Source organism: Podarcis muralis, chromosome 1 (genome assembly GCF_964188315.1).
Source record: "Podarcis muralis chromosome 1, rPodMur119.hap1.1, whole genome shotgun sequence".
NCBI classification, from domain to species: domain Eukaryota; kingdom Metazoa; phylum Chordata; class Lepidosauria; order Squamata; family Lacertidae; genus Podarcis; species Podarcis muralis.
The window spans coordinates 135,913,214-135,932,354 of record NC_135655.1 but is presented as its reverse complement, the minus strand read 5'-3'; the positions used below and the strand labels follow the sequence as shown (position 1 = coordinate 135,932,354).

Here is a 19,141-nt window from a genome sequence, read left to right as displayed (position 1 = left end):
CCTCGGACCTCTGTCATCGCTAACATTTCCTTCGGATTCCTCCCCCTCGCTCTCTATTTCTTCCCTTTCCTGTGCCTCTGCTCCTGAGCCCCTGACAATGGGGAAAACAATAGATCTGTTCAAGAAAATTGGAGATATGAAAGGAACATTTCGTACAAAGATTACCAGAATAAAAGACAAAAGTGGTAAGGACCTAACAGAAGCAGAAGACATCAAGAGGAGGTGGCAAGAATACACAGAGGAATTATACCAGAAAGATATGGATGTCTCTTACACCCCAGGTAGTGTGGTTGCTGACCTTGAGCCAGACATCCTGGAGAGTGAAATCAAATGGGCCTTAGAAGGCACTGCTAATAACAAGGCCAGTGGAAGCTGAACTATTTACAATTTTAAAGGACGATGCTGTTAAGGTGCTACACTCAATATGCCAGCAAGTTTGGAAAACTCAGCAGTGGCCAGAGGATTGGAGAAGATCAGTCACAAAGAAGGGCAGTGCCAAAGAATGCTCCAACTACTGCACAATTGCACTCATTTCACACGCTAGCAAGGTTATGCTTAAAATTCTACAAGGAAGGCTCAAGCAGTATGTGGACTGAGAACTCCCAGAAGTGCAAGCTGGATTTCGAAGGGGCAGAGGAACCAGAGACCAAATTGCAAACATGTGCTGGATTATGGAGAAAGCTAGCGAGTTCCAGAAAGACATCTACTTCTGCTTCATTGACTATGCAAAAGCCTTTGACTGTGTCAACCACAGCAAACTATGTTGTTGTTGTTTAGTCGTTTAGTCGTGTCCGACTCTTCGTGACCCCATGGACCAGAGCACGCCAGGCACTTCTGTCTTCCAGTGCCTCCCGCAGTTTGGTCAAACTCATGCTGGTAGCTTTTCCCAACATCAGGGTCTTTTCCAGGGAGTCTTCTCTTCTCATGAGGTGGCCAAAGTATTGGAGCCTCAACTTCACGATCTGTCCTTCCAGTGAGCACTCAGGGCTGATTTCCTTAAGAATGGATAGGTTTGATCTTCTTGCAGTCCATGGGACCCTCAAGAGTCTCCTCCAGCACCATGATTCAAAAGCATCAATTCTTTGGCGATCAGCCTTCTTTATGGTCCAGCTTTCACTTGGAAAAGACCCTGATGTTGGGAAAGACTGAGGGCACAAGAAGAAGGGGACGATGGAGGATGAGATGGTTGGACAGTGTTCTCAAAGCTACCAGCATGAATTTGACCAAAGTGCAGGAGGCAGTGGAAGACAGGAGTGCCTGGCATGCTCTGGTCCAGGGGGTGACGAAGAGTTGGACACGACTAAACGACTAAACAACAACAACATGGTCCTTTCCAACTCTACTGGGGCTACTCCTGGACTGCTGTCTGTTGCATGTCCTGGAAGAACTAAGTGCCTCACTGCAGCCTCCAGCAGTAGGAATTATCCACCTGGAAGAACCTGGATAACTACCAAAAATCGTTATTTTCCTCTGCATTAGAAAGGGGAGAATACAGGTGGGGTTGAAAATACTGCCACGATTCCAGTCATGTGTAGAGAGGAAATATGAACATCAGTATAAAGGAATAAAAACCTTTCATGCCTCTCACCCATCCCGGGGCAAGAGAACCTGTAAGCCATGACCCTATAAATCACTTTCCATGCATTTGTCTTCTAAAATGTCTGGAGGGTGACAGGTTGGTGGAGGCAGCAATGGCGTAATGTAATTGTTGAAAGCCCATATGAAAACAGCACCATGCAGAAAGCAGTACATGGGGGAAATGCCTAAAACCATAACTGCGTGCCCTGCTTCAAAGCAAAATTCCCATTAGCTCTGGGGGAGTGGTGGACAACAGTGTAGTAAGAGGGACAACTAGGCCACCTAGTGGCCAAAGAGTCGCCCTTCTGAAATTTCTGGACAGGGTTGTGGTTTCAACTGCCCTGATCGGAAAGCAAACACTGGTACAGTAGTGCCTCGCAAGACAAAATTAATTTGTTCCGCGAGTTTTTTCGCCTTGTGATTTTTTTCGTCTTGCGAAGCACGGTGTCGGGAAAGTTTTGGAAAAGCTTCAAAAACCTCAAAAAGCTTTAAAAACCTCAAAAAAGGCTACCACACTGCGTTCTATGAGTTGCTCCTCAAAGTCAAGTCGCAACTGTATTAACGGTGTTAAGAAAAAGGAAACAAACTTGCAAGACATTTCTGTCTTGCGAAGCAAGCCCATAGGGAAAATCGTCTTGCGAAGCAACTCAAAAAACAAAAAACCCTTTCGTCTAGCGAGTTTTCCATCTTGCGAGGCATTCGTCTTGCGAGGTACCACTGTATTGGACAATGGCGTGGTGATTCTGGTACATCCATGAATGGGCAAAAGAAGAAAGATAGAAAACCCAACTTGCAGAGTATAAATAAGTATTTGAATCATATAAAGCAGGTCATGCCTAAAATAATATAGGATAAGGCATAATATTTGAGTACCCCTCTTCTTGTTTTCACCATCTTTCCACTCAAGGAAAGGCCTTTCTTAGCTCTCCTATTTAAGAGATCTGAGGGGCTGAACTTTTGCACATAATCCTTGTGCTCTGTTCTGTGCTATCATTTGAAGAACCAAGGGTGGGTGGCAGATGCCTGGTATGTTTAATAATAATAATAATAATAATAATAATAATAATAATAATAATAATAATTTTTTATTTATATCCCACCCTCCCCAGCCAAAGCCAGGCTCAGAGCGGCTAACAACAGTAAAAATAGCACAATTTACATAAAATCACAGTCAATTACAGTGGTACCTTGGGTTAAGTACTTAATTCGTTCCGGAGGTCTGTACTTAACCTGAAACTGTTCTTAACCTGAAGCACCACTTTAGCTAATGGGGCCTCCCACTGCTGCCGCGCTGCCGGAGCATGATTTCTGTTCTCATCCTGAAGCAAAGTTCTTAACCCGAGGTACTATTTCTGGGTTAGCGGAGTCTGTAACCTGAAGCGTATGTAACCCGAGGTACCACTGTAATTGAAATACATTCTAAAATCAGTTCAGAATCAAATTAATGGCAACCATTGGGCTAGAGCTCTATGAAGATTACAGAAGTAGAGAGAGGGTCAGACTGTGCCTTGGCCAAAGGCCTGGTGGAACAGCTTTTACATTTTCATCCCACCTTTCTACCAAGGAGAGCAAGGCGGCATAGATGGTTGCTCCATCTCCACCGATTTAGGGTGGGATGGTGAAGAAGAGGACTGGGATCCTGAGTTTAATCGTTGTGTGGAATAGGGGGTTCCTGGAGGGAGAGTTTGTTCTGGCCACTCTACCATTTCCTGTGAGGTGTCTTTAGGCTGAGATTGGTCCAAATTCACCTAGCGAGCTTAATGGCAGGGGGGTCTCCTGGGTCCTACTAGTACCGCTATGCCACACTGGATCACTGGATGTAGAAGACCCGAAACAATCTGTATTCAGTGGTTCAAGGCTACATGTTTTGTTAAGAGGTGTATCTTTTTATACATATGATATTTGAAGAGCAAGACTTCTTTGGGCTGACATTAAGAAGGTGTTGGGGTGGGGTGGGGTGAGGCAGTGGCGTAGTGTGGGTTGTCAGCACCCGGGGCAAGGCAAGTAATTTGCGCCCCCTAACCCGTGGATTTGCGCCCCCTAACTCGTGGATTTGCGCCCCCTAACCCTAACCCCCAGATGTTGCGCCCGGTGCGGCCGGCCCCCCCTGCACCCCCCACGCTACGCCACTGGGGTGAGGGATGGCATCTATGGGTCTCAGATCTACAACACATGGGCCCACAGTTGCAATACCATATTTGGGGCAACTTTTAAATAACGGCTGAGCCAAAAGAAAGTCAAGCCATGATTTGAATTTTCAAATGGTAGCTGGGGGCTAACTCGGTTAGTTGCTTTTCCATTCCAAATGTCCCTGAACATACTTTAAATGAAAACAAAACCCTAACACGCCAGGGATATGGTTAAGCTAGATTTTTTTTGTATGGAGGAGCATTCAAGTAGGCAAGCTCCCGTGTGCAGTGTGAAAGTGATACAATCTAGATTTATCAGCTCAGTGAGAACTCTTTCTTGATATGTAGCTGGGAATGGTCAACAAGTCAGCATCCTCTCACCTTACCCTGACTTGCCGCATTGGCCATCCCCTCAGAATGGACATGGAAATGTGCTCTTGGCCCATGAGGTAAGACTGAGAGAGGGGACCCAGGTTCTCTTTCATGGCTTAAAGCAAAGAGCCAGAAAGCAGCCTGCCATTTTGTACATTCAGCCTGCCGCTACCGTGATCTAGCATGACAAATTGGCGTCCCCAGTGTGGCAGCAAAGTAATCAGACTGTGACAAATGGTTTACTTAGAGCAATTTGTTTTCATTTTACTGAAAATTTCCACAGTCTTAACAAAAGGATTTTATTTCTTTCTTTTTCTTCAAATCATGTTTGAACACTGCTAAAAAATGAATGTCTAGTAAACCTGGTCTGTTTTGTGGAGGTGGGTAGCTTTAAAAACCTATTTGTATGTGTGTAAAGGAACAGGAAGGGACGTGGGTGGCGCTGTGGGTTAAACCACAGAGCCTAGGGCTTGCCGATCAGAAGGTCGGCGGTTCGAATCCCCGCGACGGGGTGAGCTCCCATTGCTCGGTCCCTGCTCCTGCCAACCTAGCAGTTCAAAAGCACGTCAAAGTGCAAGTAGATAAATAGGTACCGCTTCGGCGGGAAGGTAAACGGCATTTCCATGCACTGCTCTGATTCGCCAGAAGCAGCTTAGTCATGCTGGCCACATGACCCGGAAGCTGTACGCCGGCTCTCTCGGCCAATAAAGCGAGATGAGCGCTGCAACCCCAGAGTTGGCCATGACTGGACCTAATGGTCAGGGGTCCCTTTACCTTTACCTTTAAAGGAACAGGGCACTGGAATAGAAGAGGTGCAGGCATTCACACAGGGCTGAACTGAAACTTCTCCAGGTTTGCTCATCACTTTTGGCTAGAAAGTACCAGTTTCCCAGAAGGGGTCCAAATACCCTCCAACAGCAGCTCCTGCTTGCAAGCCGTGCTCCAACACCCCTTTTGAGCCCCCTCTTTTTTCTATTTAATTTTCCTTCAAGTGTTCCCAGCTAGGGTTCACCCAGACTTCCTTTTGTGACATATTTCTAGGCACAGGTTTGTACTTTAAAGCTTCATATCCGAACCCGTTTTTGTTTGGTTTTCTGTTTTGCTCTGATGCTTTCTCCACAAAACCAGCTCTTTACCACTGAAGACCATTCCACAGAAATCCCAAATTTGAGATAACGGATCACAGTACTATCATAGAATCAAAGAATTATCGAGCTGAAAGGACCCCAAGGGTCATCTAGTGCAACCCCCTGAAATGCCAGCATCTTAACTAAAGCATTCATGACAGATGGTCGTCCATCCTCTGCTTGAAAGCCTCCAAGCAAGGAGAGCCCGCCGTCTTCCGAGAGAGACGGTCCCACTGTCAAACAGCTCTTACTGTCAGAAAGTTCTTTCTGATGTGTAGCTGGAATCTCCTTTCTTGTAACTTGAATCCCTTAGATCAAGTCCTGTCCTCCAGGGCAGGAGAAAACGAGCTTGCTCCATCTTCCATATGACAGCCCTTTGGATAAAGGCAACTCCCAGTTTGGGCGCATCCAAATGACATGTGATCGCGCACTTGCGCATGACACCAAACCTGGAAGTAGCCCCCAAATGTTATTGAAACATCACAAAAACGGCAGGGGCAGACTTAGGCACACTCATCAAAACATGTGGGGGTCCGGAAGAAAACTCCCACGTAAAAGAAGGATTGTCTGTATTTGAAGAAGGCTCTCATATCACCTCTCAGATTCCTCTTTCCAGGCTAAACATACCCAACTCCCTCAACCATTCCTCATAAGGCTTGGTCTCCTTCATCACCTTGGTCTCCCTCCTCTGCACACGTTCCAGCTTTTCAATATGCTGCCAATAACCTCTGACTTTTTGATTATGCCGCTGATGGTAAATCGATTTAAAATGAGACCATGCAAAAGCAAACACTTTCAAAATGGTCCTCCTCAAATGAGCAAAAGTGAGCAACTGCTGATTTGATTCCATTTTCTGGCTCAGTCCAGGATTAAGAGAACTGAGCTTCATTGCCTTTAGAAACCTTTACAACTAGGAGTTTAAATATTTCCCACATGGACAATACTCCCATTTTGAAAAACAAAACAAGAAAACTGCATGTAGATTGTTATTTCTATTATTTTCCTTGTAGAAAGGTAAAGGGACCCCTGACCATTAGGTCCAGTCGTGGCCGACTCTGGGGTTGCAGTGCTCATCTCGCTTTATTGGCCGAGGGAGCCGGCGTACAGCTTCCAGGTCATGTGGCCAGCATGACTAAGCCACTTCTGGAGAACCAGAGCAGCGCACAGAAACGCCATTTACCTTCCCGCCGGAGCGGTACCTATTTATCTACTTGCGATGGCATGCTTTTGAACTGCTAGGTTGGCAGGAGCAGGGACCGAACAACGGGAGCTCAAACCTTTGTGGGGATTCGAACCGCCAACCTTCTGATCAGCAAGCCCTAGGCTCTGTGGTTTAACCCACAGCGCCACCCACATCCTTATACTAAATGCTTTAATAGACCAAGACACACTATTACTGAAATGTATTGAGAATTCACATGTTGCAATAAATCATTTTATCATTATTATTAATGAACTGAACTGCAGGGTCTGGCGTGCCTTGGGATAGAAGTATATTTTAACAATTAGCTTCCACACACAAATACTTCAGGTCTGCTCTGCAAATCGTTTATTTAAAGTTATTACCCATCCTGGTGGTAGTAATAGGTTAAAAGATGTAAAATTTCCAAATAAAATCAGATTTCAGAGAGCTGAAACACGTCTAACGATAATCCTACCTTCCCTGTTTTCCCTCACTTTACTGCAGTCACCGAAAGCTGTCCCAAATTAAAAGTTGTAAGTTGCTTGGACTGCATAGCTTTAGGTTATTCTGTGTTTGGGGGCTATTTACAGTTACCATCTTTCCATATTTTTTGTTCTCAAACAGTAATAGTTCAGAAACCAAGCAGGTTATATTAAATATAGCCAGGATGATTCCCTCCCCTATTGGCTAAATCATTCCACACTCATGAATAATTCAAGCCTCTTCTGCCATTTCGTTTCCGACTCTCCCAAAGTCAGCTTTAGTTATTTCGAATGCATTTATACTCTCTTCAGAATTTCCATCAATGTAATGAATATGTTGAGAAGCACAAAACTGATCATTGGGATTCTCTTCATTTTATTTCTAGTGAGCATTTTGGCTTCGCCCCAAAGACTGCACTCTGTGTCTAGAGAGCCCTTCTGCCCATCCAGATCCAGTGCGCCCAGAACGCCAAGCCGTGTCTCAGCACAAAGGCGCCACATGGGGCCTCCAGGAGCCAAGAGCAGGAGTGGCTTTGCTTCTCCCCTGCTCCCACTGCACTTGAGCCAGGGTTTCGCTTAACGCTGGGGCACACTTCCCCGGGGGAAACCTCTCTTTAGCACCCAATGGGAGCAAACTGCAATCGGGGTTTCTCCAGGTTGACATTTGCTCCGATTTAGCGTTAAAGAGCTGGTTTTCCCTGAGAAAGGAGCAGGACAAAGAGAAGACTTCTTGGGCTCATGCCTAGAAAGCAAGGTTCAAGCAGAAAACCACTCAGATCCGTGTTTTCTAGGCAGGAGACAAGTCTGGACGAGCCCTTAATGTTATGTCTGACCCAAGCTCATTTTTTAACTCACCCCACAAATCTCTTTGGGAGGCCACAGATTTGCTTGTTCACATTAATCCAATGTTTTGGCTTCGTGTTACGTGCAAACTGGGCCACAGTGGCCTGAGATGCGTGTTTTCAGGGCCGACCCTATTCCTGCCACCTTAATCTGTTCGGAGTGTTTTCGATTCTGAATTTTAAATTGTTGTAAGCAGCCCTGGGACTTGCTGGTGCAGGTCAGCTAATAAATGTAATCATCACCATCACCATCACCATCACCAGCTCAATTATTTCTCCCAACCAGGGCAGGATCCTCCCTGAAAACGCTGCTCTGGAGGGACAGCCAACCTCTAGAGCCTGTTCTCAAGGGCAGTAGAAGGCAACCTTTCGCCCTGTGTGAGTGGAAGCACCTCAGAGTGCAACCTTTGTAGTCCATCTTACATCCAGCAGTTTGAATCAGTGGCAATGCATCTGTGCATGTTCACACCCCCACCTCATATGGTCCTTCTGGCAGCATTTGAGGAACATTATTCTTAAAGTCTTTTTGAAGGAAATATCTTGTGTAGAATCACAGAACAGCCTCTTGGAAGACAGTCTATGACCTCTTCCATCTGCCCCAGCCTTCTCATTTGAGGACAGTAATAAACAAGGAAACCACATTGTGCAATACTACATGGGGATATAATCCCACAAATCCCTTTTCCTTGAACATTTTGGTTCCATTATCAGCTCCTTCCTCACCATACTGGCAAATGTCACCCTAACAGCTTATAAATTGTGTGGGACAAAGCTTGTGTTATTTGCTAACACAACAAAATGAGTTAACAGAGGCCATTACTGCAAGAAGGGTTTCTAATATATTAGCAAACATGATAATGCAATGGAAAATTACTGGTACTAATTTGACCTCCAGAAATACACTAAATAGAATGTTTGACTCATGGTTGCACTGAATAATTTATCTGCAGATGAAATCTGAGGTTTTTGCATAACCTGCTGGTGGTTTGTGATTTGGGATGTTTTTATTGTCTATGCATCTCTATTAATCTGACTGATGTAGGCGGTTTCAGATTGTTGATATTTGTCTAAGTGTCTAAAATAAGTGTCTAGAATAAGTTAGATTTACAACTTCATAGCAAGATATTCACAGCTATATAAAACCATGTGAGGAAATTATTTATTCAAGTCCAAGTCCAAGTCCTGAGAGCGTTGCATAGATAAAATTGTAGAAATTCAAAAATAAGGAAAGGGAATTAATTCACTACTGCTTACTGGGCCAGATCTTTAAGGGGGGGGGAGGACCCAGAGTCTCTTGACTGCTTTCCTCCAAGTTGTCAGCCATCAGGTCTTCCAGCAACCCACTCGTTCTTCCATTTGGAACTACTGCTGGACCAATTGGGAATACTGCTGGATCCATTGCTGTCGCTTGAGACTCAGCTGGGCTCGGTGGCACAAAGTGCCTTCCATCAGCTTGGGCTAGTGGCCCAGTTGCACCCGATCTGTTATCTGTCCTGTCGGTACTTCTAGGTTAGATTACTGCAACACGTTATGTGCGGGGTTGCCTCTGAAGAAAGTTTGGAAACTTCAGCTGGTGCAGAATTCAGTGGCCAGGTTGCTCACCAGGGCAAGACGGGTTGAAAGTACATTGCCAATCCTGGCCTCTGTGGTCAAGGCTTTGACCCTGATAGGAGGCAGAGCCTGGGAGCTCCTTGGTGGAGCTGAGTAGCACTTGGCCAGAGCAGAAAGCATCATCTGACAAATGGGGAACAGAGCTTGGCTAGGAGGAGAGATGGGTGAGGTCTCCCCCAAGCTCACATTGGATTAACCAGGAAAGGAGACTCTTCCCATCTAGATCATTCCTGGGAGTCCTGAGGAGAACTGCTTACCACATGGGGAGTCCCCAGGCTTGGGAAACCAGCATGCTGTTAATCAGGACAACTGAGCAATGACGAGGGAGGAGGAGTGGAAGGGGACAAACCTCCTTCTTGACACTCCCATGCCAGCTGCTCCCTGACACTTGCCAAAGAAAGGAAAGGGGCTGGTGTGAAGGCTTTGTGGGATGGTGGGTTGATCTGAAAGCAGGAAAGGATTTGGCACAATGCAAGGCTGCTAGGAATCTGCTCAAACTCCCAAGCAACTAGACCATGAGAACCTAGCACTGCATTTGCCACCCTGCTTGAAGCCAGGCAGGTCTTCTCCAATATTAGAGTCAGAGATGAGATATTGGCCAGGGGGGACTGTGATGTGTCAAATGATGGAGAGACGGGGAATAAGTTACATTTGCTGAACATGGCAACAAGAGAAGGGGAAACTAGCATGTTTTGGACACTTATGCCCTCCCCTCTCATTAGACAAAGGAACATGTTGCCTTCATCCCACCCTTGTGCTTGTGCACGAAAGAGCATGAAATATAAGGAAGATCCTTAAATATAACTGGGTGCCCATTTGATTGGATTTGAGTCATTAGCTAGATTTTGTAGGTCCTAAAACTCAGGTGGACTCTGCAAATATTTATTTTATCTATTTATTTAACAAAATATACATATTTGTAAATTTAAAAGGCTAAGCACTTTACAAAGAATATGAAATGTATGCAAAACTGCCAATAAAAATAAAGTTAAAAACAAGTTTTTAATTTAAAATAGGAGTAAAATTAACAGGTAAAATTATACATTTAAATGAAAATTACAGATTAAAATGTACGTCAACTTTACATGCCTGGGTAGGTTTGCCTAAGCAGAAAAGTTTTTTGCAAGTGTTGAGAAGAACAGAGGAAAGGTGACTGTCTAATGCCAATAGGAGAATCGGTCCTCCACATGAGCCACAATACGCCTTCATGGCTCACTTCTAGCAAAGCAGGAGCAAGAACCATATTCATTTTCCTTTTTTACTTTCAGTAAAAAAATCCAAGAAGACCATACAATCCAATTATTACAGAGGAAGAAATATTTGAAATGGAAGTAAAGAAAACTAATCTCTTGTTTGAGATGAAAACAATGGTGAGTTGGTTCCTGTATGTATAGCATATCTATGTGTGGTCAATAAGGATGTATGTTGTCTGAGAGTAAGAGTCTCTGCCACAATGTGTATGGCTAGCTGGAAGGAAATCCACTTGATAGCCTGTTTTCAACAGAATCCTCCAACATCCCTATAGTTAGAGAACCGGTGTCTAATATACAACATTCAGTATCTAGGATGCAGGCCATGGCATTTAAGATGGAAATCAGTTCCTGCAGAAGAATTATGCCGTTTGCAAATGTTTGGAAATGCCAGACTGATCCTTGTAATGCAGAGAGACAATTTAGAAAGGAGATAATCCCAATAGGCCACCATTGTTTTTATAATACTAAAATGCATTGCTTTCAGGAGCTACAACATCCACTTGTTGCTACAAAAGAATAGTCATTCAACTGACCTCACTGATTTTGACATTTTAAGAATATTAAGGCCCCAAATTGCATATCCTGCTTCTAAACCATTCAGCACTGGCTTCTTGTGCTTTCATATTGTGAAACTGGACCCGCACAGCTACTGTGCATCATTGCCTAATCTAGAAGGCTTTCTTTAAAGCCTTGGGAAAGATTGCTTTCTTACAGCCAAGTTTGAACTTTGAATGAGCCCTCTATTAAGGCTCATCAAACTGCTTTTGCAACATGTTGAAGCAGCAAACCCAGGACAAAATTGTCACGAGGTTCTGAGCAGGTGGCTCCAACTACTCTGAAGGATTTGGGGCAGGGCGATTAATATATGTAACACATCAGTTTTGTGCTGAGAGCCAGTTACAAAACTTGTTTGTTTCCTAGCTAGTAAATAAAGGCAGGTAAAGGGTTATTTAGTCTGAATTGGTTGAGTGGGAGAGTACAGTCAGCATTCATGACATGCGTGCATTTGGAAAGAAAAATCAAAATGTAGGATTGGGATTAATAAACACCAACCTTTTCTTTGCATCACTAAATATCAAACTTTGCAATCTTTAAAGGCATCTAGTGATCTGTAAAATAGTGACATTTGAAGCTGGGGAGAGGTGAAAATTGTATGGCATTTGGCAGGCTGTTAATCATACTCTGGTCAAAATTAGTTTATGTTAAAATATGCTGAAACTAATATCATAGGTAACTTTTGCATTGTTGAAACAGGGACTGCACAATGTAGCACCGGATTTGGCGCTTAAAGGCACATCCCAGCAGTCCTCCCTCTAGCTCTTATTCTGACAAATGCACCATAATTTCCAATAATGCAAAAAATGAAACAAAAAACCCTTTCTCTGCAGATGGAAAGAATGTGGATAAAGCTATTTGTATGCACCCAGTAATAAATAAAAAATAAATAAATAAATAAATAAACGTGTTGAACGAATGAGAAATTTTCAATAACTTCAGAATTAAAATTTTAATTTCAAACTGCTGAAATGCTGCTTATGAAATTTGATACTCCTAGTTCAAGATAGAAAAAATCTAATTATTAGATCAATATATACTTGCTAACTAGCACATCTTAGTGAGTGTGATGGGGTTTACTTTCTTATGTGCAACTTAAGTCTGCACGCCTGTTGTTTGAAAGTATATCGCTGTTGCCGAGAATCTGTTTGGCAAGTCATCTTTCTTCCCTAAAATTCCTAGAGGAGAGAGCATCTATAAATAGGAATGATGAAATAATTTAAATAATATAGATTTGTTTTATTTAATTTTTTGCAAACAAATTTAGACTATTTCCACATTTTCAATTCAGTTGTGTGACTCCTATAGTTGGAAGGAAAGAACTTTACATTAAAATACAGATACATAAATATTCCTTGTTGCACAATTGCTCTGTTCGACATTTGGGTTCAACAACCCAATGCCGTATTGAAAAACTTCATTTTTAGTATTTATTTAAATAAAAATGAAATTATCCTCCCTCCTTTTCAAAACGGAAAGCCTGAATTGGTCAGTCCATTTCCTTTCTGGAAGCAAGGAAATGACCTTCATAGCTCACTTGAGGTCCTGTCTCTTTAGAGTTATGGTCCATTCCCTTGTTAGTGATAATAAACTGTATTACATTCCACTTCACACTGAGGGAGACGATCTCCATAATGCCAAGTATTTTTTGTTTTAAAAAATAAAAGGTCAGCACATTATTCTCTCTGTGTTTTATAAAAAAGATATAACATAACTAGTTCAAATACTTTCATAGAAGATATATGTCCCCCCCCCCCTAACATTTATGTTTTGCACCTAAGTAGCCAACCTAGCAGTTCAAAAGCATGCCAGCGCAAGTAGATAAATAGGTACCACTCCGGCGGGAAGGTAAATGGCGTTTCTATGTGCTGCTCTGGTTTGCCAGAAGCGGCTTAGTCATGCTGGCCACATGACCTGGAAGCTGTGCACCGGCTCGCTTGGCCAATAAAGCGAGATGAGCGCCGCTTTGCTCTTCAGCTTGAGGGCAGAAAGGCTCCCATTGCAGGAGCCTCTGAAATATTTTGCACCCTTTGAGTGACCCTTTCAAAAGCGTGTGAGGGCTCCAAGGGTCAGGGTGTTTTCTCAACTTGCCAGACTCCCTTCTGGCCCCTCTCAGGTGGGTGCCGTTGCTATTCGAATAGAAGGAGGGAGGTGTTCGTGGTGAGTTCTGGTAGCTCTTTTTCTGGGGAAACAGCACTGCGCAGGGTTGCATGCGCCTAAGGGCATGAAGGTCTTCAGGAAAATTCTAACCATGTCCAGCTGAACATTGCTAGACTATTCCTAGGTACCTTTTTAGGCAAGACTAAAAGTTGGGACGCGGGTGGGACGCGGGTGGCGCTGTGGGTAAAACCTCAGCGTCTAGGCCTTGCCGATCGTCAGGTCGGCGGTTCGAATCCCCGCGGCGGGGTGCGCTCCCGTTGCTCGGTCCCAGCGCCTGCCAACCTAGCAGTTCGAAAGCACCCCCGGGTGCAAGTAGATAAATAGGGACCGCTTACTAGCCGGAAGGTAAATGGCGTTTCCGTGTGCTGCGCTGGTGCTGGCTCGCCAGAGCAGCTTCGTCACGCTGGCCACGTGACCCGGAAGTGTCTTCGGACAGCGCTGGCCCCCGGCCTCTTAAGTGAGATGGGCGCACAACCCCAGAGTCGGACACGACTGGCCCGTATGGGCAGGGGTACCTTTACCTTTTAAAAGTTGGAAGGGGAGGAAAAGTTGGGATAGGAGAGCAAACAACCACAGGATGTTGGGGATGGGGTGGTGCATGTGACTCGATACAGTTTGAACCCTCCCCATGTGTTCTTTGGGGTGAAGCATATCACAAAGATTCATAGACCTAATCAACTTGTCTATACAAACCACTATCTCCAATTACACAATAAGACCTAATTCATTTAAGTAATTCAATTGCATGATTAATAAAAACCACAGTATAGTATTACTAAGGACAGAAAATTGCATTCATAATGTAGATTCTGTGGCTTTAAAGTAATTCTCCAGGAACCTCTTACCTTCTCTCTGCACTATTGGCCTATATGACAGGCCTTAATTAGCACAGATTTTTCACGTTCATCGGTAGATTGGAAATTTGGAGGCAGTTAATGAGAAAGGTCTATTACCTTGACCAGGCTAAAATTACAGTTAGAGGACATTTGCTTGCTCCAGTGGCTCACTGCATACAAATATTTAAATATTAACATACTGCATACACACATACACATATGTGCTGTATGTTAATATTTAAATATTTATTTATATAAATATCCCGTGATCTTTAACATTGCAGTTGCTTAGCACCACCAAAGCTCTCAGGTTATATCAGAAGGATGATGGTGATGGACTACAATAATTTAAATCAAGAAAAAGATAAATTTGAGAACACCTCAGAATAGTGAGGAAGGCCTATAGAAGGGTGTTGCATCATGGCATCCTTCTATAGGCATGGCATCCTTTTATAGGCATGGCATCCTTCTATAGGCATTTCAGGAAAAGTATGGTTGGCCAGGAGGTGCCTGCCGAGCATCAGATAATAATGGATTATTATTATTATTATTTTTAAAAAAGAATGATAGCAGCAGTAGATTTAAAACAACAACAACACTCCACAGCCAACTTTCCAGCCAACTCCTTTCCCTTCTCCTCCAATGGTAAAAATAAAACCTGGCAGAAAAGACCCGTTCAGTGCTGTCTTAGACTTGTCAGTTCTAGCTCCGCATTGTTTACCGAGACAGACAGACCTGGAGCTTTCCAGAACTGGATGTTTCCCATCACCTGCTAGCTGAACCTTTTAACTGGAGGTCCCAGGAACTGAACCTAGGACATCCTGCAGGCAACGCAGATGCTCTCTCACCAGACAATGGCCCTTTTCCAGCAGCTTGGCTGTTGCAAAATACAGCAAAACACAGCCTCAAAGGGGCTCAATTCTGCATAGACTTCCCAGGTAGCACATTTAGTGCCTGATCCCACCTGGGTGTCAGGGAACTGCCATCAGCTCAGAGGCGAGAGGTGGAAGGGCAGTTGGGTTACAGGGAGCCTCCAAAGATCGTGAGAAGCAGCACTTCTCCCTCTGCGGAGGAGAGAAGCCTCGCCTCTAGTGGGGAAGAGATGCAGGGCTCGGAGGATGCAAGGGAGAGACACAGCGCCAAGCATGAACAAAGCGCAGGGGGACGCAGGTGCTCTGCGCACACCCTCTCTGTGCAGAGGGGGGAGGCGTAGGATGAGGGTCAAGAGACTACTCTGCTGGGGAAAGTTTAAGGACCGCCCACTCCCAGATTCTGCTAGTGAATGAGCGAGACATGGAATTGAGACGTTCTGCACTGCGAATGTTTTCGCATCGATAATAAAGCCTTTGAAAAGACCAGTGTATAAAACATGTAAGAAATGTTGGAAATGTAAAGAAAAGGATGGCACTTTTTACCATATGTGGTGGGAACGTAAGAAAGTGAAGAGCTTCTGGGAATTGATATATAATGAATTGGAAAAAATGTTGAAATATACATTTGTTAAGAAACCAGAGGCCTTTTTGTTAGGAATCTTAGGAAATGAGATAAATAGAAAGGACTGTAAACTTTTCCAATATGCAGTAACAGCGGCAAGAATATTACTGGCTCAGAGATGGAAACAAGAACAAGTACCTACATTGGAGGAATGGAGAATGAAGCTGATGGACTATGCAGAACTTGATAAAATGACAGGGAAGATCAGATACCTACGAGATCAAAAGTTTATTGAGGACTGGGGAAAACTAGTGGAGTACTGGGGACGGATAAGTGATAATGAAATAACGTTAGTGGCATTTAAAGAAGCTCTGTAAAAGTTTAAGAAATATTGTAAGAAAGGAAAACAGGGGTGGAAGGGTAGGTTAAAAGGCAATAGAAAATTTAGGAAAGGCTGATGGAAGTTCAAAAATGGAAAAATTTATTAAGTTGTAATGTACATTTATTTTTCTTGATGAAAATTAATAAAAAATATTATTTAAAAAAAAGAAAAGAAAAGAAAAGACCAGTGGGGGTCTTGCCTGTTCGCCCTCGAGCAACCACGCCAGCACACATAACACTGGGTATAACAGGGAACTCAAATTCCTGCATCAACATTACGTGCCCGTCTCAAATCATACAATATCCTGTTCTACATCATTTTTATTTTTAGGCAGTTATTTTATTATATATTTATATAATCAAGTCTTAATTACAAAATAACCTATCCCTTCACAGCTATTCCTAAGGGGTTTGATTTGGACAGAGTTTGCTCCCCTGTTGCATTTTTCTTAGTCTAGTGTGATACATTTCTCGGAGCCCTGCTTGAAAAGTCCACCCTCCAAATCTTGGGATTTTCAGAACATGTTGCCTTTCCTTCTAGCCAAACCTTGCCCTCCCCACTCACATTAGACGAGCCCAGCACAGCTGGTACAAATCAATAAATAGCAGGGTTGTATTTATGGCAGGGTTGCATATGCTCAATAAGTTAAGGCTCAGTTACTCAGTTAGTTATGGTGATGCTAAAATATATTTCTGTGTACTGTGCTCTGAGACAAAGAAACAGGCAGAATGTATTCTCTTAGATGAGGCTTTCCCCCTTTCTGACCTTTCTTCCTAAAGCTTTAGGATTAAATGCAAATTACATGTGTTTACATTTCCAGTGTTTTAATAACCCTGAAGCTGTGATCTATTAAAGCTGAAATGTCTAGTTAAAAAAAAAGACAGATGGATTGATTCTATGATTCCAGTCCAATGGAAATCACTTGAGTTCATATTTATTATTATTATTATTGTTCATTATCTCTCTCTATTATTATTATTATTATTATTATTATTATTATTATTATTATTATTATGCCATTTACCCAACTGGGTTGCCCCAACTCCCATCAAAATATTAAAAACACAATGAAACATCAAATAACCCAAGTTATTGTGATTCTGAACATGGGGGTTCCATTTGCAGTTACCATGGCTTAGCAATAGTACCTTCATAGGCCTATCTTCCCTGAATTGGCCTGATTCTGAACTGGTGCTCTTTTTCTATAGGAAATGAGAAGAGAGGAAGAGCTGAAGGAAAGAATAAAGAAATACATGCTCAATGGGAGAAGGAAACCTCCTCCAGAATCCCCAGGTACGGTACCATCTTGCATGAAGTTCAGCTTATGTTTCAGGAGGACCATGTCAGCAAGCAATACACTGCAGGATGCCCAAGAATCCCATGGAAAAGTCCAGCCAATTATTGGCAACCTACAGGGCTGGCCCAATACATTTTTGGCCCTGATATCCCTCCCCTGCCAGGGAGAAAGGGTGAGTGAAGATCTACATCAGGAACATGGATGGAATCAAGATCTACATTGGGATCTACACTGTGCCCCTCTGGATCCTGCCACCTGAGGTGGTTGCCTCCCCTTGCTTCATGAGTGGGCCAGCCCTGATAACACAGTTGGCATTAATTGGATCTGGATCCAATCCAATACCTGCTGTCTCTCCTACCGCACCCTTGACATTGGTGGAGGGCACCTTGAGATCCATGAGGAATGAGGCCACAGCTCTTGGATGAGTGTTCAAATGCACTTTTAATAAGAAGGGCAGCTTACATTCAACATTAGTGCTCCAATCCCATTCCCCAGCAAACCCACCATTCACACAACCCTTCTGTCCATGAGGACCATTGTGAGCAGAGCAGGCTGTGCAACAGCTTCCCTTTGCAGAAGAACCAGAATTCTGTCCACATTGTGTTCTGATGGAAGCACGACTTTCTCAGTATTGTGCCATGCTCAATATTGTGCCATGCTCAGTCCAGGCTGCGTGTCTGTATATCAGGCCCACATGACGGAGGCTCAATTAGCTGGATAGGTTACGTCTAAACATGTGCAAGACCCTCTTGAGAAATTACCCGGGATGATCCATTTACCTCTTTAGTCAGCTGTGAATTTCCAAAGGCTCCAGCAGAATTTGGCCCACACTCTCCAGCTTTTATCCAAATATTCACAGCTTGATATTCAAAGTCCTCAGACTATGGCCATTTTAATAACAGTTGGAGAATCAGGGCAAACAGCACCACACGGGGAAAACCAGACCAATATCACTGGCTGGATATTACGATTGTCATGGTTCTTCCCACTTGATCACCCCTCTTCCATGTCTTTTCTGAATTCCAGTATTACTGGAGCAGCAGGATTGAACCACCAAGGAATGCTAATCACACTCCTTTTGTGACATAACAATTGCTCATTAGCCCTTTGTGCTGCCTATGAAAGAAACATTTATTGCAATTGAATCAGCAGGTCATTAAATCCATCCTGTGAAAAACCGCAAATCTGTGAATACACCATGAATTCAACACGGCACATTTACACACATCCTGAACTTATCTTCTGCTACAAGAGAGTCCTTCACCCCTTGTTCTCTGGTCAGATTTGAATATCAAGGGTGGGGTACGGGGAAAATTCCACACACAGAAGCAACTATCTCCTTTCCATCCCCCTCCTCCCCCAATGAAGAAATTAATTAAATGATGTCATGCTTGATTTTATCTGATTTGGAAGCAATTCATCACTCTTTTGCTAGTTCTATTAGTCCAGGCGATCAGCATGTTAATTCATTTGTGAGAATAAGCTCAAGGGTAATTACAGCGGGGAAACTTAATGCCTAAACGTGTTAATGTCTGTAATCAGAACTATTTTCTCAGTGCGGAACAATTGTTAGACAATTACAGTTGGATATGATTGCCCTGGTAGACAACAGAGGCCATGTCAAGAGGGAGATATCAGAGGCTTGTTTTGCAAGTACAGTATTGTAAGCAAGCTCATTTTCCTGAAGCCTCTTTTGTCTGGCTCCTGCCAATCTGTCTTCTTTCTTGAAACACTGCACTGTTAATCATGTTGAAAAGTTACCAACTTTTCTCTTTCTTCTTGTGAGGACAGGGAAGGGGCATAAAGGACACGGGACACAAGAAAATCACTTGCTCCTGTAAATGTCACCAAGTTTTGCTGGGCTGAGAGGTACCACCTGTGTGATGAGATGCTCCTAATT

At 43.5% G+C, this 19,141-nt stretch overlaps 1 long non-coding RNA gene across 1 annotated transcript in view; it reads left to right on the top strand.

Moving 5' to 3' along the window:
• Nucleotides 1–17,233, top strand: part of LOC114585396 (uncharacterized) — a 34,096-nt gene extending 16,863 nt beyond the window's left edge. Inside the window, exons 2-3 of the long non-coding RNA XR_003703888.2 lie at nucleotides 10,593–10,694; nucleotides 17,153–17,233. This is a non-coding gene — a long non-coding RNA (uncharacterized LOC114585396). The remainder of the gene's footprint in view (nucleotides 1–10,592; nucleotides 10,695–17,152) is intronic.
• Nucleotides 17,234–19,141: the final 1,908 nt, after the last annotated feature.